General features: G+C 37.8%; 1 protein-coding gene and 1 pseudogene across 2 annotated transcripts in view; one reads left to right on the forward strand and one right to left on the reverse strand.

Annotated features, from left to right (window-relative positions):
- The window catches only part of PLCL1 (phospholipase C like 1 (inactive)), a 345,162-nt gene that overhangs the window by 120,149 nt on the left and 208,078 nt on the right, over window positions 1–16,935 (forward strand). The window lies entirely within an intron of this gene.
- On the reverse strand, window positions 8,807–9,287 carry LOC122226456 (annotated as a pseudogene).

Here is a 16,935-nt window from a genome sequence, read left to right on the forward strand (position 1 = left end):
TCCCACAGTTTGAAAAGGATTTATGAGAACAATATGATGAAGTGTTAATGAAGGAAATGTATCCTTGAACTTTCTTTTGTGTTTGTGTGTGTATGTAATCACTGATGAGTCACTCTCTCTACTTTTGCTTAATTTCAAGATTAAATTCATTCATAAACATGATATTTATAGAACTGTTAATAACAGATGTTGCAACAGTAAATGAAAGAAAGGATCCACAATTAGGTACGCATCTGGGTACAACAATGCAAAAATAATACAACTAGAAAGATATCTGAAGAAAATATACCAGCATGTCAATAATCTTAATATGCTTAATATGTTTAGATGATATTTTTTCCCTTTAGTGATGTTTTTTTCTTTATAGCTCTTTGTAATTTTAACTTTTCTAGAATGAGAACATTTTAGCATGGACAAGTGTCAAATAACTAAATGAGATACTGTAATTGCTAATGTTTATTCCTCATCTTGATTGTTAGTTTTAAAATTATGTTCATGAATAAACAAATAAAGAAAAAGTTTCTAGATCATTCATGTTCTGGCTTCATTTGTGCCATAGTGACATTTTTTATACACACTTCCCCCTTTTTAGTTTATACATTTACGTCAGTGGTCTTATAAACATTCCCGGGGAAACAGCTCCACCCTCCAGGTGATGAAGCAGTATGTTCCCCTCCTGGTGTGTGCAAACGCTTCCCTCTTTCACTCTTCCTTCTGTGGCCAAGAAGGTTTTCATTTTTCATTTGGAAATGATGCAGCTCTGTTGTTAGCAGACCAGCAGAAGCAGGCTGGCCCATTTCTGTGACTCACAGAGGCTCATTGGGATCCTCAGCAAAAATTCCTTCCCTTGCTCTTGTCGGCTTTCAGGAGCTTCAGAGTTTAGGTAGAAGGGATGTGAGTGATTGAAGGATATTTTACAGGAATAATTGAAAGCTGAGCATTATATATATATTTTTTTTAATTAAAAAATTTTTTTTAAGTTTATTTATTTTGAGAGAGACAGAGACAGCATGAGTGGAGGAGAGGCAGAGAGAGAATCCCATGCAGGCTCTATGCTGCCAGGCAGAGCCCGACGTGGGGCTCGAACTCACAAAACTGTGAGAGCATGACCTGAGCCAAAATCAATAGTCAGATGCTTAACCGACTAAGCCACTCAGTTGCCCCTTATATACTTTAATTCTGGAGTAGAGGATGGGAAAGCTATGCATTTGGATTCCGTGCAGATGCAAATTCTCATGAGTAACCATGGAAAAGGTAAAAACAATGCAAAATAAATGATACAGAAGACTTTTTCCTTGTGCTTCTTCCATCTTTATTACTCATTCTTTGACTTGTATCATCTCTCATCCTTTCTCTATCATGTAAGGCTAGAGAATAATGGAAAAAAGAGAAAACAATATACTTCATACAATCCATTTATTGAATTAAACCTATTGCCTAAACTTGTTCCATTGCTATTTTTGTCCTGTCCCGTTGAGTTAGAGAGAAGAGGAAGTCATTCCCAGGGGCTGAATGTGCATGGAAGAGTATGCAGTAATTTGTGCAAATTTATGCAAATGACTATTAATCATAGAACTTCTGGAGTAGAGAAAAATTCATTACTACTACTTAAGGTAAAAGCAGTAAAAATAATTGAAAGTAGTTCAAAATGGAATATGTGCTACTTAGGTTATTTTAAGCAGATTATGCCTTTAGAAGAGAAGATAGTGGCTTTCTAGCATATAAAACTTACCACACATCCCAACCTCCCCATAATCCCCATTTTATTTTATTTTTTTAAATTTTTTTTTTTTCAACGTTTATTTTTTATTTTTGGGACAGAGAGAGACAGAGCATGAACGGGGGAGGGACAGAGAGAGAGGGAGACACAGAATCAGAAACAGGCTCCAGGCTCTGAGCCATCAGCCCAGAGCCTGACGCGGGGCTCGAACTCACGGACCGTGAGATCGTGACCTGGCTGAAGTCGGACGCTTAACCGACTGCGCCACCCAGGCGCCCCATAATCCCCATTTTAGAGAATTCTCTTAAAAAAAATTTGTTTTGAACATTTATTCATTTCTGAGAGACAGAGCTTGAGTGGGGGAGGGGCAGAGAACGAGGGAGACAGAATCTGAAGCAGGCTCCAGGTTCTGAGCTGTCAGCACAGAGCCCCATGCAGGGCTCAAATTCACAGACCACAAGATCATGACCCGAGCCGAAGTCTAAGGCTCAACTGACTGAGCCACCCAGGTGCCCCTCCACCTCCCATTTTAAAGAGATGCCTTTAAAAATATCAGTCAAGGAGAATCTTCAATTACTACATTGCTTCAAGAAACCATACAATTTTGGTTGTTAGAAACACTACCCCATTTATCAGTTGATGGACATTTAGGCTCTTTCCATAATTTAGCTATTGTTGAAAGTGCTGCTATAAACATTGGGGTACAAGTGCCCCTATGCATCAGCACTCCTGTATCCCTTGGGTAAATTCCTAGCAGTGCTATTGCTGGGTCATGGGGTAGATCTACTTTTAATTTTTTGAGGAACCTCCACACTGTTTTCCAGAGTGGCTGCACCAGTTTGCTTTCCCACCAACAGTGCAAGAGGGTTCCCATTTCTTCACATCCTCGCCAGCATCTATAGTCTCCTGATTTGTTCATTTTAGCCACTCTGACTGGCGTGAGGTATCACTGGTGTGAGATATCTCAGTGTGATTTTGATTTGTATTTCCCTGATGAGGAGTGACGTTGAGCATCTTTTCATGTGCCTGTTGGCCATCTGGATGTCTTCTTTAGAGAAGTGTCTATTCATGTTTTCTGCTCATTTCTTCACTGGATTATCTGTTTTTTGGGTGTGTTTTTTTTCGGGTGGGAGTTTGGTGAGTTCTTTATAGATTCTTGATACTAGCCCTTTGTCCGATATGTCATTTGCAGATATCTTTTCCCATTCTGTCGGTTGCCTTTTAGTTTTGTTGATTGTTTCCTTTGCCGTGCAGAAGTTTTTTATCTTCATGAGGTCCCAATAGTTCATTTTTGCTTTTAATTCCCTTGCCTTTGGAGATGTGTCAACTGATGAATGGATAAAGAAATTGTGGTTTATATATACAATGGAATACTACTTAGCAATGAGAAAGAATGAAATATGGCCTTTTGTAGCAATGTGGATGGAACTGGAGAGTGTTATGCTAAGTGAAATAAGTCATACAGAGGAAGACAGATACCATATGTTTTCACTCTTATGTGGATCCTGAGAAACTTAACAGAAGACCATGGGGGAGAGGAAGGGAAAAAAAAAGTTAGAGGGAGGGAGCCAAAGCATAAGAGACTCTTAAAAACTGAGAATAATCTGAGGGTTGATGGGGGTGGGAAGGAGGGGAAAGTGGGTGATGGGCATTGAGGAGGGCACCTGTTGGGATGAGCACTGGGTGTTGTATGGAAACCAATTTGACAATAAATTTCATATTAAAATAAAATTAAAAAAAGAAGCACTACTCCAACAGATGTGTTCTTCACAAAATACAACACATGCAAATGATGTGACTGAACTAACCCTCAGGTGTTTTGCAGTTGAGTTGTTTAATGCCATATCTTGAGAAAAAAAAAATGTTTGGATTCTTTTACATATGACTGTGTGAAAATTAAGGGGTTAAAAATAAAATGAAATAACTGAGCCTTTTATTTTTCTTCCTAATAGTTTATTGTGTAAAGAGACTTTATTTTCCTACCATACCTTATTATTCAATACCTTCCATTTCTTTGTACGCTTAGGAAAAGTGATGTATGTTCATAGATCTTAATTTATTGATTTGTATCAAACAGCTGCTTGTATCAGTGGTCAGGCCTGCTGAGCTACAAAGTACAAACATCAAAATTTCTAAACTCTAATCCAGTAGGTAGGTCGTCTGCCTCCATAATTTTTAGAGAACCATTTTGCCCTACCAGGACACATCTGCAATGTTTGGAGTTTTATTATTTACATTTGTAACTCACAGAAGTTCTTACATAAGGAGAAGTTCTTACAAAATTCCTCAAGGTTTGTGAAAGTTTTTTTTATTATATCTGGAAAAGGTTTATTTGGTTTATTGTATCTCCTTTTCAATAAAATGGTCTGCTGAATTATGTAGAAAGTTACTCTTTATAATATTCATGCTTTACTCTGTATCAAAGCTTTGAGAGAGTAGAGGCTATGGACATCAGGGTTATGGGGGACAGGTTGGCTGGAGATTGGCAGGGAAAGTAAGGGAGGGGTTTGGGCCAAGTCACAAGTCCCATTCTGTGCTTGCTCTCTAAAATTTCACATGGGTAAATTCTGGCTGGAATGAAAATAAGGGCCACCTTGACAGGTAAATGAAAGTGTGAGGTCTCAGAAGGAAAGATAGAGACTAGACAGACAATGTCTGTTGCCAGCAGCCATGCCCAGGCTCTCTTGTCCCTAGAAAAGTGTTTAGACCAGGTCTGTGGAAGTCATTTTCATTATATACTTTCCTGTTACCTCACTCACTGCAGAGCAGCAGTTTGGAATAGTTGCTATAATTTATACTACTCAGAGGATATTTCATTGTTTGAAAGAGAAAAGAGGATAAAGAATTAACCTGGACTAGGCTTACAGGGGGCTCAGCTGTTGCTGTGGGCAGCAACTTATAAGGCTGGTCCTTAATTACATTACTAATTTCTCCACCCACATTCTACCCATTCTTTTCTCTTTCATGGCAGAAGCTACCAGTACCTTCACACAAATGGTCCTGGTGGGGTTTCTGTCTTCCTGCTCAGAGATGACCTTATTGAGTATGATTTCAGGGGTATTTGAATGGTCCTTTTGCTCTCCTCCAACTGACCTACCTACCAATTAACCAACAAACCAACTCACTGACCGATCTTTTTACCATGGAACAGAGCCCTTTATTCACAGGTGTAAAACCACAGGTGTAGAAGTATAAATGACTATGGTAAAATTCTTTCTTGAATGTTTCTGCTACTACCAGGTTGGTTGAATAAGGCAGTGGAAACAGAGAAGTTAAAGGTGTTTAGGGAAGTTACTGAAACGAGAGGGCGATGGTCATTTTACATGTATATTCCCAATTTTGGTTAGGGCTAGACTATTAAATATCTCTCATGGATCAGAACTATGCTATTTTTAGAATGAATTCTTTTGAATGGTGAATGAGTAACACACATGTGACTAAAGACTCCAAAAAATTCCCAAATTCTTTGTTTTAGGTCTGGGAACCTCCTCATACTTTCTCTCCTTAGGCCATTGCTACTTATATTGATTGCAGGGCCCTTTCTCAGTTCCCCATTATATAGACTCACAGTCTAATGAGATGTGGCTATTTTCCATGCTCTGGTCCTAAGAAAGAGGGTTGTACTGAGAACTTAGGTATTTATTTTCTTTAGCTTGTGATGGTTTAGCAACTGCTATGCTGAGACACCTCTACCACACTGGATTCAGTTATTCTCCATTTCTAGATACTTTTACTTTCTTGATAACTCACTATTGTGTGTGTATGTGTGTGCAGAGAAGTGTTTTTAAAACAGTTTCATTCAAGAGCTATTCCTTAGTCCCCTACTATGGGTAAGACACTTTCCCAGGCATTACAGGGATTTGGAGTGAGGCATAGACTGGCTTTGAGTTAATATATTTACATTTTTTCTTTTTTGAGAGAGAGAGAGAGAGAGAGAGAGAATGAGCAAACAGGGGAGGGGCAGAGAAAGAGAGAGAATCCATGCTGACAGCGTGGAGCCCATTATGGGGCTCTCCCATGAACTGCAAGATCATGACCTGAGTGAAAACCAAGAGTTGGTTGCTTAAATGACTGAGCCACCCAGGCATCCCTTGAGTAAATATTAAAGTGGCATGAGGCAATGGGGTTAGGAATGGTGAAGAAATAGAAGATAGCATTTTAAAACATTTGCTGTGAGTGTTAAAAAGAAAGGAAGATCCCATCTGTTAGGGAAAGTATCCTGATTTGCTCAGGTCTGCTGGCTTTGTTTTGTTTTCTCTTTTTCCTTCTTTGGTGAAGCTTAGGATCAATGTATAAAAAGTGAAAAATTAATAAAGGAAATATTTTAAGGCACCTGCTCCTAGGAACAAAGCATGTATGAGTGGAACAGTTACTGGCTCTTTAAAGGACTTGCCCTTGACTTAGAAGAAGATAACTTTTTAAAAAATTAAGTGAATGGGGTTGGCACCATTACTTAGCTGATTCTTAATTATTCAGGAACTCATTATCTAGTTGGAGAATTATCTTCTAAGTTGCCCTATTTTTCTCCTCCTTTTATTTTTGCCTCTCATCTGGTCTTTATGTCCTTTTTACGTGTTAATCCCTCCATGGCTGGTAGGAAGAAAAATAAAAAAAGATCAATTGCAAATCTTTAGACAGATTGGTTAGGGAAAGGCTCTGATGTTTGGACAAAATGAGGATAATTGGTAAATTGTCTATTTGTACTGGTTCATCGTCATCAGGGTAATGACTGATGGAAACCAAAGAAGCTGGGCCTGCTGAACGACTTAAAATCAAGGTGTAGGAGGAAGGTTCTTGATGTTCATAGCTTTTCCTTATTTTAATTTTTTTTAACATTTATTCATTTTTGAGAGACAGAAAGAGACAGAGTGTGAGTGGAGGAGGGCCAGAGAGAGAGAGGGAGACACAGAATCCGAAGCAGGCTCCAGGCTCTAAGCTCTGAGCTGTCAGCGGGGCTTGAACCCATGGACTATGAGATCATGACCTGAGCCAAAGTCAGATGCTCAACCGACTGAGCTACGCAGCCACCCCGGTTTTTCCTTATTTTACACATTGTCCCAATATCCTGCATTATATAATGATTTTGTAAAGTCTTTATACTTTTTTTTTTTTTTTAGTAAGTGCAGTATTTAAATTTCACAGCCTAAAATAAACTTCCTGGAAGAGTAAGCTGGGTTAAAATGGTTATAGCTGCAAGGATACATGCTGTGATATGCTTCCAGAAATCTGTAAGACAACTATGAAAGTATTTTTGCTCTAATGCATCTTAGCCAATTAGAGTTTACGGCAGCTGTCATTCAATATTAGTGGCCTATAGTTAAAAGATGAATACTTTACAATGGATGCATTTATGGTCCCTTCTCTTGTCTCAGAATAAGTGATTTGGCTTGCCAACAAGTGGTTTTTGTTAGGGTCCCTTCTAGGATATAAATGGATGGGAAGTGGTCTTCCAAGGGATTTCTTTCTTCAGCTCTTTTAAAAGTAGTGTTAGCAAGGGATAATAAGATAAAATGCTTAATGGATCCCTAAACCCACTTTCACTGAGTTCAGGGACATTTATAAATGTACAGCTGGGGAGTGTTCTTTACAGCCAAGAAGATTACTGTTCATGCTTTTGACTTTGTGAAGGCAGCACATCCACCATACCTCAATGCCTTTCCCATAACCACAACAATCAAATCAGAAGTTTCTTTCTTATATTCAAAAGCGCTATTGAGATGATTGATACAATTTGAATGAGTACTTTCAGAGGAGAGAGGCAGAAGTCAAAATTCTGTCTTCTAGGGGCACCTGGGTGGCTCAGACGGTTATGCGTCCAACTCTTGACTTTGGCTCAGGTCAGGATTTCACGGCTAGTGTTCGAGCCCCACTTCAGGCTCTGCTTTGACAGTGGGCACTTGCTTGGGATTCTCTCTCTCTCCCTCTCTTTCCCTCCACCACTCATGTTTTCTCTATCTCAAAATAAATAAAAAAAATTAAAAACATTCTGACTTCGGGATAAAATTTTAGAAATCCCCTTTCTCTCCTTGTCTGAATTCCCTTACTAGCTCCTTTTATAGATTGTGATCACCTAGTACTCCATGATGTTCCCTGCCATATTGGCATCTAAGTATTGCAGAGATTTTTTGGATAAAGATATTTTAGAAATAAACTTTAGACAGAATTTTGAAAACATGCATAAACTATACACATTAAAATGAAAGATTAAATGGAAATCAATCAAATGTTTGACATAAGGATTAAAGAATTTATTAAAGTCAATTAACCCCAGAAAGAAAAGGCTACAAAACAAAACCAATGGAAATATCAGAAGAATTATGATTTTTCCTTGTGGAGAAAAGATTGACCTGGTGCCTCATACTGTTCCCTAAATATTTAGGATGGTATTTGGATGGCTGTGCTTGTTTTGTGCTTTGTACTTGGGATGGGTTGGGCAATGATCCCAAGGCTAATGATGAAAAGAAAAGTTACTTTCAAATCACCTCTGGAAAAAACTTGTTTGAATTTCAGACTCATCCCTTCAACTCTGATGTGACAACTCCATGTTTGTGTCTCACAGATACCTCAAGTTTTATATGTTTAAAGTCTTGATCTTCCCCTAGAAATATGCTTCTCTTCTAGTCTGCATGAGTAAATAATGCCTCTATCATCTTATAACATTGGGAGCCATCTTTGATGACTCCCTCTACATTTAGTGCATCATTAATTCACTTTGATTGCACTTCCAAAGTGTATTTCTTCTAAAAAGTTTTTATTTAAATTCCAGTTAGTTAACATACAGTATAATATTAGTTTCAGGTGTACAATACAGTGATTTAACACTTCCATACAACATCTGGTGCTCATCACAACATGTGCACTCCTTGATCTCCATCACCTATTTAACTCATCCCCCCAGAATATACCTTTACTCCACCAACTTCCCAATTGTACCTCCATTGCTAGTGTTAGTCCAAGCCACCAACTCCTGAGCCTGGACTTCTGCAGTAACCTCCTAACTGATTTTATAACTCCCACATTTTTCTATCTCTTTTTTTGATTTAATGAGGTTTTTATTTTTCAAAATGTATAGTTGGTGGGATCTGTTCATGCATCTTCACCAGTAGCTGGGATATCTCCACCATTGGTGTTTCTGGTGTAAATTACTTGAGCTGTGTGCTTTGAAACCAGTTTAGTGAGTCCTTTACTAAGGAGCTCCTGAAGGGCTGCCCTGGCCAGGGAACCTTGAATCATTAGTCTCTGAGAGACCATGGCTGGGGTTATAAGCTTATAGTTGGGAACTTCCTTACAGAGTTTGTCATATGTCACTTTGTCAAACAAGACCAGATTTTTAAGCTTGTCCTGAACTTTGCCTTTGGACCACTTCTTCTTTTTTTGGCCTTGCCCTCAGGTTTGTTAACTGGGTCTTTGTCTTTTTTGTCCGCCTTTCCGGTATTTTTCTTCTTCTTGTCATGCTTGGGTGGCATTGTGAAGCTTGGAGAGCAGCGACCACTCCTGCAGCCTCACTGAGATGTCAGACACAAAAAAGCTAACTTCCATGTTTTTTTCTTCTTCAAACTCTTCTCCACACAATGGTTAGAATATGGTACAAGCCATGCCACTGTAATGTGGTATCCCCAAAATAGAGTGTTTCAGCAAAGGTAGACATTGAATTCTCTCTCAAGTAATATTTAATTGAGGTGGGAGTTTTCAGCTAATGGGCTGTTCTACTATTGTCAAAACATCATTTCTATTTTGGGCCCCAGACTTCTACCAGCAGGTAGGAGGGAAAGGGCCAGCGGAACACATACCTTGTCTTTTTAGGGAGACTGCCTGGAAGTTTGGAGAGTTTATAAAACTTCCTGAAGGCCACACAGCTATTTGATGGCAGAGCTGATTGGATCCGAGTTTTGCGTGACTCAGAAGCTGTGAAACTACTCTTAGGGGGAAAGAAAATGTATAGCGGTTGCCTTCTAAATTAACATTGAGCCTGTTAAAATTCATATTTTGAAATAATTATGTAAAGTTTTCAATGATATAGAGTATGGCAGTATGAAGAGTGGAAGGATAAATAGAAATAAGAATATTTGAAAACCGTATCTGTGGAGATAGGAAACAAATATACCACCACCATAAGGAAAAAAATATTCACCTTCCGCTGATGGTGTTAGAAACAGTTGAGAAAGAGAGTTTCTCTTGTGAGAGTTCTTAACTGCAAGGAGCAAAGCCCTCAATAAAATGAAAACCTTAATTTTCTATTCCTATCTCGGTTGCATTTACTAAATAGCTTTAATAGGAAGGTGTTACAAAGTGTAAACAGCTGCTCTCTCAAGCTAACATCAAGTGGAGAACAGGTGAAGTCAGACTTCAGGATACCTAAAGTTATGGCATTAGCCCTGGATGCTGATCCCTGGCTACACCCATGCCTGTGAGATCAGAATTCTGAGGATGGGCCCTGTTTTAGTTTGCTAAGATTGCCAGAACAAAGCATTACTGTGTAAGTGGCTCATGATTATTTATTTTCTGCAATTTATTTTCTCATGATTCTGGAGGCTAAAAGTCAGAGATCAAGGTGTCCGAGGGTTAGTTGCTTTTGAGGACTCTCCTCTGGGCTTGTAGATAGTATTCTTTTCCTCCCTGTTCCTTCGCATGGTTTTCCCTCTGTACTGGTCTATATCCTAATCTCTCCTCACTTTCTTCCCTATTCTTATAAGGATTAGGGGCCCACCCTCATGGCCTCATTTCACCTCTTTAAACAACTCATCTCCAAGTACATTCACATTCTGAGGATCTAGGTGTGGGACTTCAACATATGAATTTTGGAGGGACACAATTCAGCTCATAACAGGACCAAAGAACCACTGTTTTTAACTCCTGCCCCAAGTTGTTCCAATGTGCAGCCAAATTTGAGAGTCCACGCCCTATGTAGGATTCTCAAACCTGGCTCCATTAGAATCACCCACGTAGCTTTAAAAAAGTAAAAAAAACAAAACAAAACGAAACACCAGTACTTAGGCATCACCCTCAGAGGACTGATTTGATCTGTGTGGGCTGGGGTATTGTTAGTTTCTAAAAGGTCCCTGGTGACTTAAATATGTAGCCAGGTTTGAACACCGCTGTCCTAATGTACATGTTTCTTAACTGTGTAAATAAAAGCATATCTTTATTTTTTTCCTTTGGAAATTCATAAGAAACAGTTTCTTTTTGTGAAAGATGTATGTTCAACATAGTATTCATGTCTAAAAAAAGAGCTAAATATTTCTAAGGTGCTATAGTTTCAAATGTCAAGCATTGATTTTATAATATAGTTTTACATTAGACTTACTGTTTTTTTTTTTTTTTATGCTTAATGAACACAAATCAAAGCAACTTGGGTATGTCACTCAGAAAGCCAATGAAGTTAGGTAACTGACACTTTAATGATTAAGATGACTGAAATGTCATAACTTTTATCACGGAATTTTTTTTAATGTAGCTTTTTTGTGCTTTATTCTTTTTTAGATCACAGAATTTCCCTTCCAGCAAATGCAATGTTTACAAAAATTTATTATTGAAATATAGTTGACATACAGTATTATATTAGTTGCAGGTGTACAGCATCGTGATTTGACAATTCTATATGTTGCTCAATGCTCACCACGATAAGTGTTATCACCATCTGTCACCATACAACGTTATTACAATGTTATTGACTATATCCAGGGCTGTACTTTTCATCTCTGTGACTTATTTATTTTATAACTGGAAGTTTGTACCTCTTAATCCCTTTACCTATTTCTAGTGAGGAAATTTCTTGATTAAAGAAGTGATGGTTTTCAGCTTTCAGAAGGAGGCTGGATTTTCCTTTCCAGATGATATCAAAATCTGATAGAAAGTCATTGATTTACTCAGGCCAATTTCTGTGTTTTGAAGTGAAGCCACTTATCTGGCATTTTTCATTAAGGCTTGAAAACAGCTGGCTGCTTCCCAGAATGCAGTACTGTGACAGAGATTATTTTATGAAGTCATGGATCAGCTTCCTTTGTAACTTGCTTTGGTTGATTATGTGTACATTTCTTCATTCTCTGGGCTTAAATGAAGGCTGCACTTGGGTGAGGAAACAGTATTATTGTTTCAATGATAAAAGACCATTTCTATCTTGCTATGTTCCATTGTCTTTCCCATTGCACCTTAATAATATTTTTGGTTTCAGTTTTTCTTCTGAACGTCATTTTTAAATACTATAAATACTGTGCTTTGAATTATGTAGTTTTAGAAACAGTATTTAAGATCATAAAACATCGTTTGAACTATATAAATATACTGTTCCAGGAGTGTAGTTCGTTTTTATTTGTCCTTTCCCTCTTGATTTCTGACAGAGAGATCTGGGAAAGTGAGCTTTTAACGAAAACAAAACAAATTAAGAAAAAAACCCTACTGTTATTACAAATGTACAGTATGTAATCACTTTCTAAAGTTGTGGGGTACCATGTCTATCTGAAACAGAAAGAATTCTAAGAGCTGAGACTAAACTAGACTTAAGTATATCAGTAAGTGTAGACACCTTTTTTTAAGAGCACTTAAGAGCGTAGCCCTAGAAATTCATTAGCAAAGACTCCCAAACCGAGGAATCAAATAGTATGTTTTTCTTTTACTCAAACTGAGGACTGACCTGGGACACAAGTGCCCACATAGAATGAGGCAATGATTGTCTCAATGAAGGGAGCTACTTTTGGTTGAAAATTGAATAACAAAGAATGAGAAATGAGGTTTTGTGTTTCGGTTTTAATCATTTTTGCCGTGGAACCAGGAGGTGAGATTTGGTCAGCAACTTAATGCTGCTGTAATTCTCAGTTGTTGTGTGGATTATTAGCCCTCACAATTCTACTTTCTCTCTTCCTTTTGCTGACAGAGGAAATAACAAAACCCCATAGATAATGGCTCATGACAAACATTTATACTTTGGCTTCACTTGTGCCTTTTAATACTGTTTTATCTGTATCTTGGGGATCACTATTAAGTGGCTTCCAGACTTAACTACTCATAAAGATCTCTTGGGAAGCCTTTAAAAATTGATCTCCCAGTTTCCTCCTGGACCTGTTGAATCAGAAATACTGAGTATGAGGATGTGGAATCTTTGTTTGACACCCTTCCTGAGTGATTCTTGATATGGCCAACCTTTTCCTTGTCCAGGAATGGTCTCTGGGGACTCATGGTGGTCCAATTTTGGAAGATGACTGTTCTCAATTCCTTCCACTCTTCTAAGTTTCCAGTCCTAACTTCCTCATCAGAAGATGACTGGGTCCTTCCTTTCAGTCAAAAAGTAAGGCCATTCTGGATATATTCCTCATGTTCCCTTTTGTTTCTCTCAGAATCGTGTCTCTGGTTATTGTCTTCCTTTGAATTTCACAGGAAAGAGCTCCTGGTTGAAAAGTAAACTCCACTTTTGTTTTTCAGTTTATTCATTTTCACTTTAAAAAAATTATTTTAGAGAGAGAGTGAGAGCGTGCAAATGGGGGAGAGGGGCAGAATGAGATCGAGAATTCCAAGCATACCCCACACCCAGCGTGGAACCTGAAGTGGGGTTTGACATGGGGCTCGATCCCATGACCCTGGGATCATGATCTGAACTGAAATCAAGTGTGGGATGCTCAACCAATTGAGCCACCCAGGTGCCCCTATCTATTTTCGTCTTTAATTTCCCTTCATACCACATCTGATCCCTCCCTCCCTTTTTTAAATTACATAGTTTCTCTTTGCCTTTGAAGAACACAGATTTTTCCTATCTGGAAAATTTTTGCCCCATAATCCCTGATACAATTGAATTTCTGTCTTTTCCCCACCAAAATTCCAGAAAGACCAATGCAGTTCTCCCTCGCCACTAAGCTTTGGGGCTCTTGTTTCTACCATTCTAAACCTCCCCCTGCCTCCTCAGTAATTTCCTCTAATTATGAAATCAATTTTCTTTTCTGGAAGTTAGATTGGCATTTCAAAGCAGGAAATAAAAAGTATGAGGAGAACTATAAGGAAATTTTTTTTCCATCTTCTTTAGAAAATGAAATTAGAAATACACAAAGGATACATAACCTATCTATTACAAACATTTGATAAGTAAGTATAGTTGTACCAATAAAAATTCTGGCCTCCCTTAAAAGATAAGATCAGAAGATAAATCTGTCCAAATTTATCCTTGACATATCACAAATTCTTTTGTCTAATGGTTCATAACTAAGGCTTTGATTATAGTACCTCGTGATGGATACTTAGATAGCTTATTGCAAGATGTTTTAAACAGACCTCTCCCAATTTGGAATTTTTTTTGTCTTGTATAATGTAGGCATCTCATTATTACTGGAATATCAGAATAATTGCCACATTCTCTGGAGTTGCCCATAATTTATAAACTATTTTATTTTTCTTTATTTCCTAATTATTTAAGTTAAAAATTATGGTGAAAGTATTACATAAAAATTATTAAGTCAAATAACTTTTATAGTGCATATAACAAAAAAACGATATTCTTTTTTTCTCTTACCACCTTGTTTCACTTAATAGAAGAACCATCTCAGTGTTTTTAGCTGTTTATTCTGGCATTTACTTCCCTATTTGAAAATAATATGATTGATTTTCATTGATTAATCATTTTTACTCTCTTCTAGGGTATTTGAGGATTCTTAGTTTTACCTCCTCTTTAAGTTCAAAATCCCACATGAATTACTGTTATTTCCAAGCATCTGAAATGTGATTAACTTCACTAAATAATTTGGTTTATGTAGTAAAGTAAAAAATTTACTTCCTCCTTACATAATTTATTATGTCTAAATTTCTGTATTTTTTTAAAAAAGTTTATTTTGAGAGAGAGAGAGAGAGAGTGAATGAGTGCAGGGGGTGGGGGTGGACAGAGCGACAGAGAGATTCCAAGGAGGCTCTGCGCTGACAGCATGGAACCTGATATGGGGCTTGCACTCACAAACCATGAGATCATGACCTGAGCTGAAATCAAGAGTTGGATGCTTAGCCTACTGAGCTACCCAGATGCTCCTATTATGTCTGAAATTTTAGTTACATCTTTTCCCAGTATCTTCTTATAACTATGTAAGTGCTTTCCACAGTTGAGTGATCTACTATGTGATTGCATTTCTTTTCTTATTTTTGTTGTTATTTTACCTGGAGTTAATAATTGCCTCATTTTTTTCCCTTTAATTTTTCTGGAATGCTATGTCTTCCAACACCCTCTAACAGTTCTGCAAAATATCTCTCAGTACAGTGTTCTATATGCTCAAGCAGCCAGATAATTTACCAACTCCTTTTTTTCCTGCTTCTTGGAGGCCCTCTGCCTCCTGCCCCAGTGTGCACTGTGTTCACGGGGTCTGAGGCACAGCTATCATTCTGGGATTGCCCACTGTGTCTCTCTATGTTTCCTAAATCCACATTGTCTTTCTTCTTATATATTTTTTTGTGTTTGGAAAGGCGTATCCTTTAGTGACCTCTTGAAAAAGTGTGTTTGGAAATGAATTTTTGGGCTTTGCATGTCTAAGTGGACTAATTCACTGTAGGATGATCAGACAAGTTAGTCAGATCTTTTGTTGAGGGGCCCACCCACTCATAAAATAACATTATACATAAATCTTTTCTCTTGGGTAGTTTAGTATCATCAGAGAAGGATCTTCAGTCACTTGACAAGGGGAATGCAACCTGAATACTAATGTTCTGGAGTTGAAGGAACTCTGTGATCACTGTACAGATTTTCACATATTAGATCTGTTTCAGCATTGTACCTTTCACTTGCCCTCTTTTGTGACTGCTGTACCTGAGTCTGAAACCCCACTGTCCATTTTCTCTGGAAAATAAACTTCGGATTTCTAGTGGGTGCTGAATTTGCGAGCGGTGGTATGCTGGTAGATGTTTAACAACTAGCTCTCTGAAAAAAATCAAAACAGAACAAAACACGGATTTATTGAATTTGCCAGCTTCTCGCAAATGCTCAAACTATAGTTGATTTCAAGCTACCAATGTGAGGTCACTGCAGAGTTCACTCTTGCAAGCTGGTACGAGCCAGCTGCAGCCCACCAGTGATTGAGAGTTTAAAAATCCCTTCATTTTAGCAACTGCCGTTACTTTCATCTTCCAAAGTACCCAGCATCTCCATTTCGTAAGCATTTCCAGGGGCAAATTGGCTTGCTTCTTGTAGTCATTGGCTTGACTTTTCTCCTCTCTGCTAAAATGTTTCCTCCATCTGCTTTCCATCTTCAAATGTTGGACTATAGTCACTTCTTCATTTCACTAAAGTTGGAGTTTGTGTTTTTGTTTCCTGTCATCTTTGTGGTTTTAGAATTTTGAGACCAGAAGGGAGCAAAAATGCCTTTACTTTGCCATCAGGAAACCAAAAGTTCTACTCATTTTTCTAAATAAAAACTAGAGTTACAAAATGACACCTGTTGTTGTTAATAGTATTTTTAATAATCCGGTCTAAATCTTTAAGAACCTAATTCATAATATAAGTTGCTGAGAAGTAATTTTTTACTTTGCTACATAGAGCAAATTATTTAGTGCAGCTCTGTAGTACATACATTTCAGATCAGGGCGTGCTTGAAGTTAAGCAATTTGTGGTGGGATTTTGAACTTAAAAGATGTGAAGGAATGTGGGTTAGTGGAGAGAGAGATCAAGTGTTGAGTTAGTTACCTTGTGTTGGACTGTCATAGGTCCTTTATTAGATATTATAGCCAAAGGCAATATTGAGCTCTGAGGAAGGTAATTTTTGGGAGAGGTTGGGTAAGGGTGGGGATGGGGGCATGTTTATTCAATTTCCAGGTTAGAAATACAGAATTAGAAATATACAATATCCTAATAAAATGTGTATACCTTTTAGATGTTAATAGCAAAACCATCCTGTTAGTTTTTTTTTTTTTTTTTTTTTTTTTTTTTCTATTTCATGGTCAGCAGTGATCTGTGAGCCAGAATAACGTAGGGGTAAAGCATAGAATCCTCTGTGTTTCTGTCTCAGAGTGTGACTCTGCCAATTGCTAGTCATGGGATTTGAGCAAGTTTCTTTATCTCTTAGTGCCTCAGAATTCTCATCTATAAAATTAAGATCAGAATAGAAACTCCTCTTAGGCTTGTTTTGAGGTTTAAGTAAGTTTACATTAAGGCAGTTATAATGTATGAAGCATAGTAAGTGCTTGATAAATGATAGTTATAATTAATGTTACTGTTGCTCCTGGGACTAGTTGGCATTGGTTAATACCTGTCTACTTGC

The sequence above is a fragment of the Panthera leo genome, chromosome C1 (assembly GCF_018350215.1).
Source record: "Panthera leo isolate Ple1 chromosome C1, P.leo_Ple1_pat1.1, whole genome shotgun sequence".
Classification (NCBI taxonomy): Eukaryota; Metazoa; Chordata; class Mammalia; order Carnivora; family Felidae; genus Panthera; species Panthera leo.